Source organism: Aptenodytes forsteri, unplaced genomic scaffold (assembly GCF_000699145.1).
Source record: "Aptenodytes forsteri isolate BGI_AS27 unplaced genomic scaffold, ASM69914v1 Scaffold20, whole genome shotgun sequence".
NCBI lineage: Eukaryota > Metazoa > Chordata > Aves > Sphenisciformes > Spheniscidae > Aptenodytes > Aptenodytes forsteri.
In genome coordinates this window covers 1618044-1627089 of record NW_008795523.1, presented here as the reverse complement: position 1 = coordinate 1627089, position 9046 = coordinate 1618044, and positions in this window count along the sequence as shown.

Genomic DNA, 9046 nt, shown 5'->3' with positions numbered 1-9046 from the left:
GGAAGAGAGACTTTCTTCGTATTGCTTGAGTTGACTAGCCAATTCATCCACTGTTTGTTCCTCTCCATCTTTCCAGGTCATCACTGCCAATGAATTGGTGTATGACGATGGTGAGCTCCTTATAAACTTCCGCCACATGGGTCATGTGCACTTGACTTCATCTGGATCTTTAGATAGTTGTTCATTGTTCAGGTCACCATAAATCACCTCCAGCACAGCTAATTCTCTCAGAAACTGGATACCCTTCTCCATGGTGGTCCACTTGTTTGGGCGACATATGACATCTTCCTTGAAGGGATACCTTTCCTTCACGCTTGACAAGAGTTGCCTCCCGAGCAGCGGCTTTCCCCAGTTTATGTACTGAGCATGACGTCACATGGTATGGAATGTCCCTTTGGCCAGTTTGGCTGGGCCCCCTCCCAGCTTCTTGTGCCCCTCCAGCCTTCTCAGTCGGTAGAGCATGGGAAGCTGAAAAGTCCTTGACTAGTGTAAGCACTACCTAGCAACAACTAAACCATTGGTGCGTTATCAACTTTGTTCTCATCCTAAATCCAAAACACTGTACCAGCTACTAGGAAGGAAATTAACTCTATCCCTGCCGAAACCAGGACAGTGGTGAAGAAGGGGAAAGTCTGTTTTTTTCCGGGAGAAATGAAGCTCATTTATCTCTACTGATAAAGAGCAGGGGAAATGGAAGCAGGGCGTGTATGTGTGTGTGCTTCTGTTGGTGAATACAGCTATTTTGTTATTCTCCTTGTGACCATTTAATCTCAAATATTCTTACAAGCTTAAAGCCTTGGTATATTAACCCCTCAGCAATTAGCTTCCAAAGGAACAAAGAAAAGAGGCAGGGAACAAATTATTAGTGATAGGTAGATTCTCTGTTATACCCTGGATGAGAAGTATAATGAAACTTTAATGTCAAATCTGCCCATGGTCTGCCTGTTAGTCCCACGATCTGCAGCTTTTTGTTCAGTCATGGACTGCTGCTCTTGAGATCAACCAAAGTATAACTTGGGTTTTATGTTGGATTATTTATTTTATTTATTTATTTTGTTAGAGAATTTTGTATCAGGGACAGCTCATCTTTCCAGGGTATGATTGTTAGAGATCCAGTCCCTTTCTGGCACCTGCTCAGCTGTCTGTCACGGAGCAGGTGAGCTCCACAATATGATGGCAGAGGGGCCGCGTGGACTCATATAGTATCCTGCCTGTCACACCAGACAAACTCTGGTGGCTGCTGCAGCTGTGATGGTTAAGCATTTCTGAGAGTCATATGTGGTGCCACAAAGTAGTTGCACTGGGAGTCACATTTTAAAATGTTACAATATTTTTGGGGGGAGTTTTGGCATCGCAAAAACTGTAAAATAGGTTCATACAAAAGAACAATGTGCTTTAAGGGAGATGATTCAGCAATATCATTTCCTTTAATACTGCAAAGATTTGAATGTATCTGAATGTAATATTTGTCATGAATACTGTCCTGTTCTCAATATAGTGCCTGCCATATCTGTATCTGTACCTTCATTGACAATAAATATTATAATTACTACATCCATACTGTATACTATGCAGAGAGACTATTTTGTGGCTTTAGGTAAAGTTAGGCTTAATTATCAGAAATACAATAAAACCACCAGGTATTATGTCATGGAGAACAGTAGATTTCTTCATTTAATGCATGGGGATACAGCCATAGAGCTCTTTCATACTAACAGAGGTCCCTGGCCAGAGATAATACATCTAATGCTGAATGAGCTTCTAAGAGCTCTGTCAGTCAAAGCTCTGTATTTATGTTTAATACTCTTAGCCCTTGTATGGAAATATTAACATTATGAAATTGTCTGCTAGAATGTGATGCACTGATCTTTTGATCATTGGATCCTTTCTACTCTGTCATTGTGTCCAGGTCATATTACTTCTCCGATGTTCTTTCTTCCTTCCAGTCTAGAAGAATCATTTTTTGAAGACCTATGTAGCTATTTTTCAGCAGAGTACACACTTGACTGTGGAGAATTTTGCAAGTTTGCAAAATGTGTCAGTAAAAAAAAATAGTCTTAGGGACTTATTACACAATTATTCTAAATCAATGAATCATTTTTTGAAGACCTATGTAGCTATTTTTCAGCAGAGTACACACTTGACTGTGGAGAATTTTGCAAGTTTGCAAAATGTGTCAGTAAAAAAAAATAGTCTTAGGGACTTATTACACAATTATTTCTAAATCAATAGAAGATACATTTTTTCCCATATTAATTGGCTATTTCCAGCCCAAAAGAATGACTATAATTACTCTGGACAGCAGATGGAGAAACAAAAAAGGGAACCTCTCTTTAGATATCTTTCCTCCTTCTGAAGAAGCTTGGTTGGCTCAGTTGTCCTGCTCAGATACATTATTTGAATCATACAAATTCTGTTCTATCTGAAGCTTACATAAGAAAAAATACTGTAGGAATAATCTTGTCTATCATAACACAAAACATGGTGAGATGTCAAGACTAAAAAGGCACTTCGAAAAACAAACTAGCAAGGAATTCCCTTTTCTCCAGGCAATCACTGGAGATTTTTATTAGGCGGTACTTTCTGCCAGCAAGGATGTAAGTGCCAGACAGATGATTACTACAATACAACACAAAATCATTATGTGTTTTGCTCTTAAATTGTCACAATTTGGATAACAATAAATAAAGATTTGGCGGAACCTTCTTATCCTGATCTTGCCAGCTACACTGGCTAGGCTCAACTGCCTAGGAACGGAGGAGCATGGAGCCTAGGAACAGCATGCAGGTACTCAAAGAATCCTTGTAGATCTCCATTATGCACTGAGGGGAACCCTCCTCTTCCCTTCCCTCTTGCTACTGACCAAAATGACCCAGGAGTTACTGAACACCATAAGTATTGTCCTGTCCAAACTAAATAGAGTGGGAACAGTATGGATGCTGGATCTTCAGCACCAACTCATTAGCTCTAGAGATCCACCGGGTTGTGTTGCACTAGTTGTTAACACAGACATTGCTTACCACTTTTCCTAGAAAAGCAGCTTGAAGGCTATCAGTCTTCCACTAAAAGAAACTATGGGAAATAAGACAAGTGGTTCTGATTCTTATCCAGTATCAATTCTTTCACTTCACTGCTAGAGGAAGCTTGTTTTATTTCAGTAATTGCTGTGCCAATGATGAGGGATAGGCCTTAAAAGGAAGCTGGACACAACATGCTTTTGGCTGTTGGAGTGGAACAGAAAACTATACAGGATTGGTGAAACCATACAGTGGAAGAGAGGGGAGGGGGCCCTCTTGCTGGAGAAGAATCATAAATAATTTCACAAGGTGTGTTCACTCATGATCATCAGAGAATGGTTTTCTGGTAGAAGATGCAACTTGGACAGTACCTGGGTTCCTAATGGATTTTAGGAAATTGGGTGCTTTGACTTGGACTTGAGGTTAAGTGCCAGAAGAGAAGAAAATATTCCTTTGCTATAAGGCATTTTTCACAAGACTAAACGTTAGCAAATGAAGAAGAAAATTAACATAAAACCTAAGGGAGTTTAGACAAGACATATATCAGATTCTCCAAGAAGACAATGGAACTATTGCCAGGAATCCAGCAGGATCCAGATCCAAACTAAGTAAACATGTACTAAACTGAACATGTATTAAACATAGCCACATACTAAACTAAACTTGTACTAAATGTGACCAAAAGTACTGAAGCAAACTTAGGGAGTCCTTACTTTTAACCCATAAAAGTTATAATAGCTTCATAATAACATGACAAGCAATATATCCAAACAAGCTTATTCTGTAAGAGATGTGTGAATAAGAAATTATTCTATAATTTATTATTCATGAAGAACAGTAAATTATTCTAATCATTTTCTGCATTATGAATATTCTAAAAAGTGGTGCTGCAGGCAAATGAATGGCCATGGAAAGTGTGATCATTCATTCCAATCTTTTTTTAATAAACTTTATTCAAATTAAAGGAAAAAAAATAATTACAGGGAAACCAGTGTCTAAAGACTATCTCTGTGAAAAGAACAGTTGCTTTAAAAGGACATCAGAAGCCCCTTCAGAGCAAAATCACATTACCAGCATTAAATCTTTAGACCAGGTCCAGAGACAGTAACACCTGTCTTTAGAAAGTTGATTGAAACGCTTTGAACTCCAGTACCAATTAATATATACTTTTGAGCTTTCCACTTTGCATAGTCACGGAAATAGCTTTATTTTGAGTAAATGGATACACCAGACTGCAGTAAAATACAGTGAATGTGAAAACATTCTTTTTATTTAATAAATGGAAAGATAGATCAATGGCTTGGCTAAGTGAATGTAGGTGAAGCTTGACCTTCTGGATGCTAACAAACTGTTTCTAACCTGAATTAGTATTTTAGGTATTTTATAAAATTTCAATGTCTTAAAGAATTTAAAAGCATTCAAAAGTTATTCCACATGTGTTTACAGTGGACAGATGTTTTAAACCCCACAGCTTTTATGGAATCTGACAATTGTTATTTTTCCTTTTCTTCTAGACTACAGAAAACAGATCCTGTGCTGAACATCATTGCCTCCAGAGAAGAGAGAAGACCACTAGAAAGCTCCTTGAGGACTTTAATATTGCCATTCTAAAATACTGATAGGTGCTAAAATTGGGGGAATGGACTAGAAAACCTCTAGACATCTTTTTTGTTCCTATCTTCTATAACTGTACTATCATTAAGATTGGCAGTACAAAATATTAGGTATAAATGGGGGTTCCTAACAGCTTTCCAAGAAAGGTATCTTGCCATTTTTATTTTATGAGGTTTAGTTACATCCTAAGCTTATGCATCATTTTACAAGTATTTTTCTTTTTACCCTTTCAGTTTTGTATCCTTCTTACTATGTCCTTACAAAGCTCTGACTTCCAGTTACAATAACATACCTTAAAGGACAGCTTCTAGATGTTATTTTGCTGTGAAAATAACAACAGTACTGTCTGTACAGAGAAGAAATGCTTAGCTTGCACTAAGCTCCATACTGTCTTGATTAAACTGCTAGTATACCAGACCAGCTATTTTAAAAATAGCTGAGATGTGTAAGTTTGTGACTGAAGTATAGACACAGTCTTTGAGTGGTCAGTTAACATGGATTTCATTATAATCAAAACATGCTAAGCCTCAGTTTTAAAAATAGCTGAGATGTGTAAGTTTGTGACTGAAGTATAGACACAGTCTTTGAGTGGTCAGTTAACATGGATTTCATTATAATCAAAACATGCTAAGCCCTCGGGGAAAAAAAAAATATCAAGACAGCATCTTATAAGTAGAATTTTCATGGACACAAAAACATAAGGAGAATGATTTATGCCAACAACCTATACATTTGGTTCTTCAATAAGGTGATTTAACACATCCTGAAATGAGTGTCCAGTATGGGCAATATTCTCTAAGAAGGGTGCCTACATGATTATATTGAGCTAGAGGGCTATTCTGTATGGGGCCAAGCTTAGGTGAGATGAATCCCTCTCAATGGTTATTGGAAATGAGAAGGTCAGCAGCCTCTCTTTTTTGCTAGGCAAATGAAATATTTTGGGGAAGCCAGCAGGAAAATGGCATAAAAGAATGAAAGGTATAGCTACCGTGAGACATTATTTTCTTAAAAGAACCTGGGCCATGTATTGGTTAAGAAGGTAGCCACTGCCTTTATTACTATTGATTTGCTTCTCATATTTTTCTTAGAGCTATTTCTCTATCACATGCATACAGTGAAAAGAGTAAGACTCAGGGTCAGGCCATGGCTTATCCAGCCTGCAGGGAAGTGTGCTGATAGCCTTTTGGCATGGCATGCCACAGCCAACTGTACTTAGCAGAGAGGAGGCTTCACAGAGACGTATTTCTTCACTCTGGTGACCAGGGAGTCCAGGAGTGGGGAATCCCCAAAGTCTCTTTCCACCTTTAGCATACTTTCTGACATAAAATATGACAGGGGGGATACAGTGGTTTGGCTGCAGACTGGGGCTTGTTCTCCTCTTTGGAGAAGCTGGGAGATGGAGAGAGAGTCTGTGACCCACTAAGTCACAATTTCCATCTCAGGTTGATATTAGGGCAATGCAACTGCTCCATACACTGGGCTAGGCTGAAAGCAGCGGTAATGAATGCCCTCCAGTATTTAGTTTGTCATTTGCCCCCACCCTTCCTTTCTTATTAAGAAGGCGATTCATTTCCCATTTCAGTAAAAGGAAAGACCCCTGCAGACTGCATGGAAGCTGGATCATGCTGCAACACAGTTAATGTTACAGGACAGCTCAGTGTTGCCATCAGAACTAATCCCAGCAGTGGCATATCAAATCACCCCATTTCCATTTAGCTTTCGTCAGTATCATACACAGGCAGATATGGATTTGGTCTGTGGAATGGCATTTGCCTTTGAAGTCCTTTTTTTTTTTTTTTTTTTTTCCCCCCTCTACATCATGCATTCAGCACTAATAGAAAATTTCTTTTCAGGAATGAATTCCATTCAGTTGCTGAGCATGTATCAGCTACACTGCTGATCAGCAGTGTGATAGGGAAATTTTAGGTTTTCTCTTCTGCATAAACCTCATCTCTTTTTCTCTGCTTTGCATGGCTGTTCATTTTGACATGTAGCAACTTAGCTGCTGCAATTGTTCCAGAGATTGCTTTGATATTTCCTCTTTTGTTGTGTTAATAGAACGACTAGTCTCTCTTACTTTGACCTTGCATTATTTTGTCAAGGCTTTCAAGCTCCACATTCTTCTGTATAGGCAGTACTAATCTTCGTAAGGTTTTAATTACAGATTAGCCCTTCCTGCAGCACTGAAAATGAATATGTTTAGGCTGTTTTATGACATTTGCCAGAGAGAAGGCTAACATTATTCTTTTTTTTTTCTGGTCATGTAATTGGTCATTATTGGATGTAGTTTGCCTTTGTGTTTCAGTCATGCATCTTGGAACAAGGTCAGATATTTATTTTCTTCTGCATGTTTGGTCCTGCTACTTCTGTGTTGATTTTGTGGTTAGGCACCACTAGATGTGGCCCAGTCAGAACTTGTAGCTTTTCTCTTGGTTTCCACAGCATAATAATCTGTTTTGACATATAGTTCATTTTTCTTTCATTGAAGTGTTTTCTGCCAGCAATATAATTTCGGATGCTACTGAATATACTGAACATGCTTTTACCCCTGTATGAAAACTTAAAGCCTGGAATGGGAAACATTCAAACACTACTGTGAGCTTGGAAATGATGTTTCAAAGGAGAACATGGAAAGACTTGAGAATTTTAAAAAATATGCAGCATCATTGTTAGGGCTCCTTTCTCATCAAAGTCACTTTTATCAATAATCACGTTACCGCTTCAGTCACCCAGCACTTCTCAGCTCTTAACCACAATGTCCGACTGAATTTTGTGGTGTGTTTCAGGGATGCTTTATAGCTGAATCTTATATAGTAGGATCTTATTCTCTTCCTTGAATATTTTCTCTTTAAATGTCTTCCTACTCTTGCTAATACAGTTTTGGATGGAGTGGGGAAGATTCCTTACAGTATAATGATTTTGTCTCAGTTTAAGCTTAAAGATGGGAGACAGACTGAATTATATTACTGATGCAGGTTTTTCTCTTCTCAACTTTCTGTTAGCATTACGCATTAGGAGCGGATATTCTTATTGTTTATATAAGATTACAATTATTTCTGAATTTTGCTAGATTACTGATCTTGTAGCATGTTGTTTCAAGATGTAAATGTGTTATACAAGAAGATAAGTCTGTTAATCAGATTTAAATTTCCACTTTATTAATTTAATGTTCCTCTTTAGCTTTCATAGAATATCTCACACCTAGAAGTCTCTATGAAATAGAATTTTAGGAAAGGAAAATAATATTTTCATATACATGCATCTATGTACAAATGTACGTGTCTCAGTCAGATTTATTGTGTGTCAGGCTTCCTACACCAACAGATGAGTTTGAAATATTCCTTTCTAGTATTGTAAAATCTCCTTCAAGCCAGATCATGCAGTATATTTATAATTTAAAATGTAGCTAGTTGTTTTGTTTGTTTGTTTTCTTAAATAAAACAATTTATTTTGTAAGAGATTAGCAATAAACCACACTGCACTTTCCCTTCACTTTTCCTTATTTCTGTCAGTATTTCTAATCTAAACATTCTTGTCTGCTTTTAAAAAAATAGCAAACAAAAACCACGCTAATAAGGAAATGAATATGCTACCTTATGAAAAAGAAAGAAAAATGATGTTGTAAAACAACATTCACTAACATTTATAGAGGTTCTACTCAATATAAAAAAAAAAATAATAATCAGGATTTCTTTCATTATAGAATCATCACATTTGCCTTTCTTATGACTAAAACAATATCTTAAGGTAGATGAAATTAAACCAACAAAATAAAAATGAAAAATAACTTTCTGCCAGTAGACCTGATAATAATTAGGGAACCCATATGAATGAAATAGCACAGACATGATTCTGTAGGTGTGAGTTATCTGTCAAGTTAGTGAGAGCTTCTTTTGGATACCTCAAATTATCCTCACTAAAAAAATTTTTACTTTTGTGGCAAGGTCTAAAATATAACGTGTCACAGCAGGCTTGGTCTATAGCAGACATTTTCCAATATATGTCACTTAGTATGTTTTTTCCTGTTACCACTTGCTGATATAGTCATATTGGTAAAAGCACTTGAATAGGTATGGTTGTATTAGCAAAGTATTCTTCTTGTGTGTGTGATTTTTTTTTTTCCAAGAAATTGATGTTAGCTCAGTCCACAAAAGAACTATGTTTCCAAGGTGAGCTATGTCTCTAGCATAGTGGTTTGTTACTATAATTCTATTGGCATGAATATAGTTACAATTCCTTTTGATTGCACACAGGATGTCAGAACCAAATAGATACGTGCTGTCTTCCTCTCATGTTCAAAAGTCAAATTTCACACCTTATATCCATAAATGAGTGGACTACCTCTCAGCACAGCAATGAACTAGCATTTAGCCTCAATCTATTTCAGGCCCTGGCCTTAATGAACAGTTAATGGC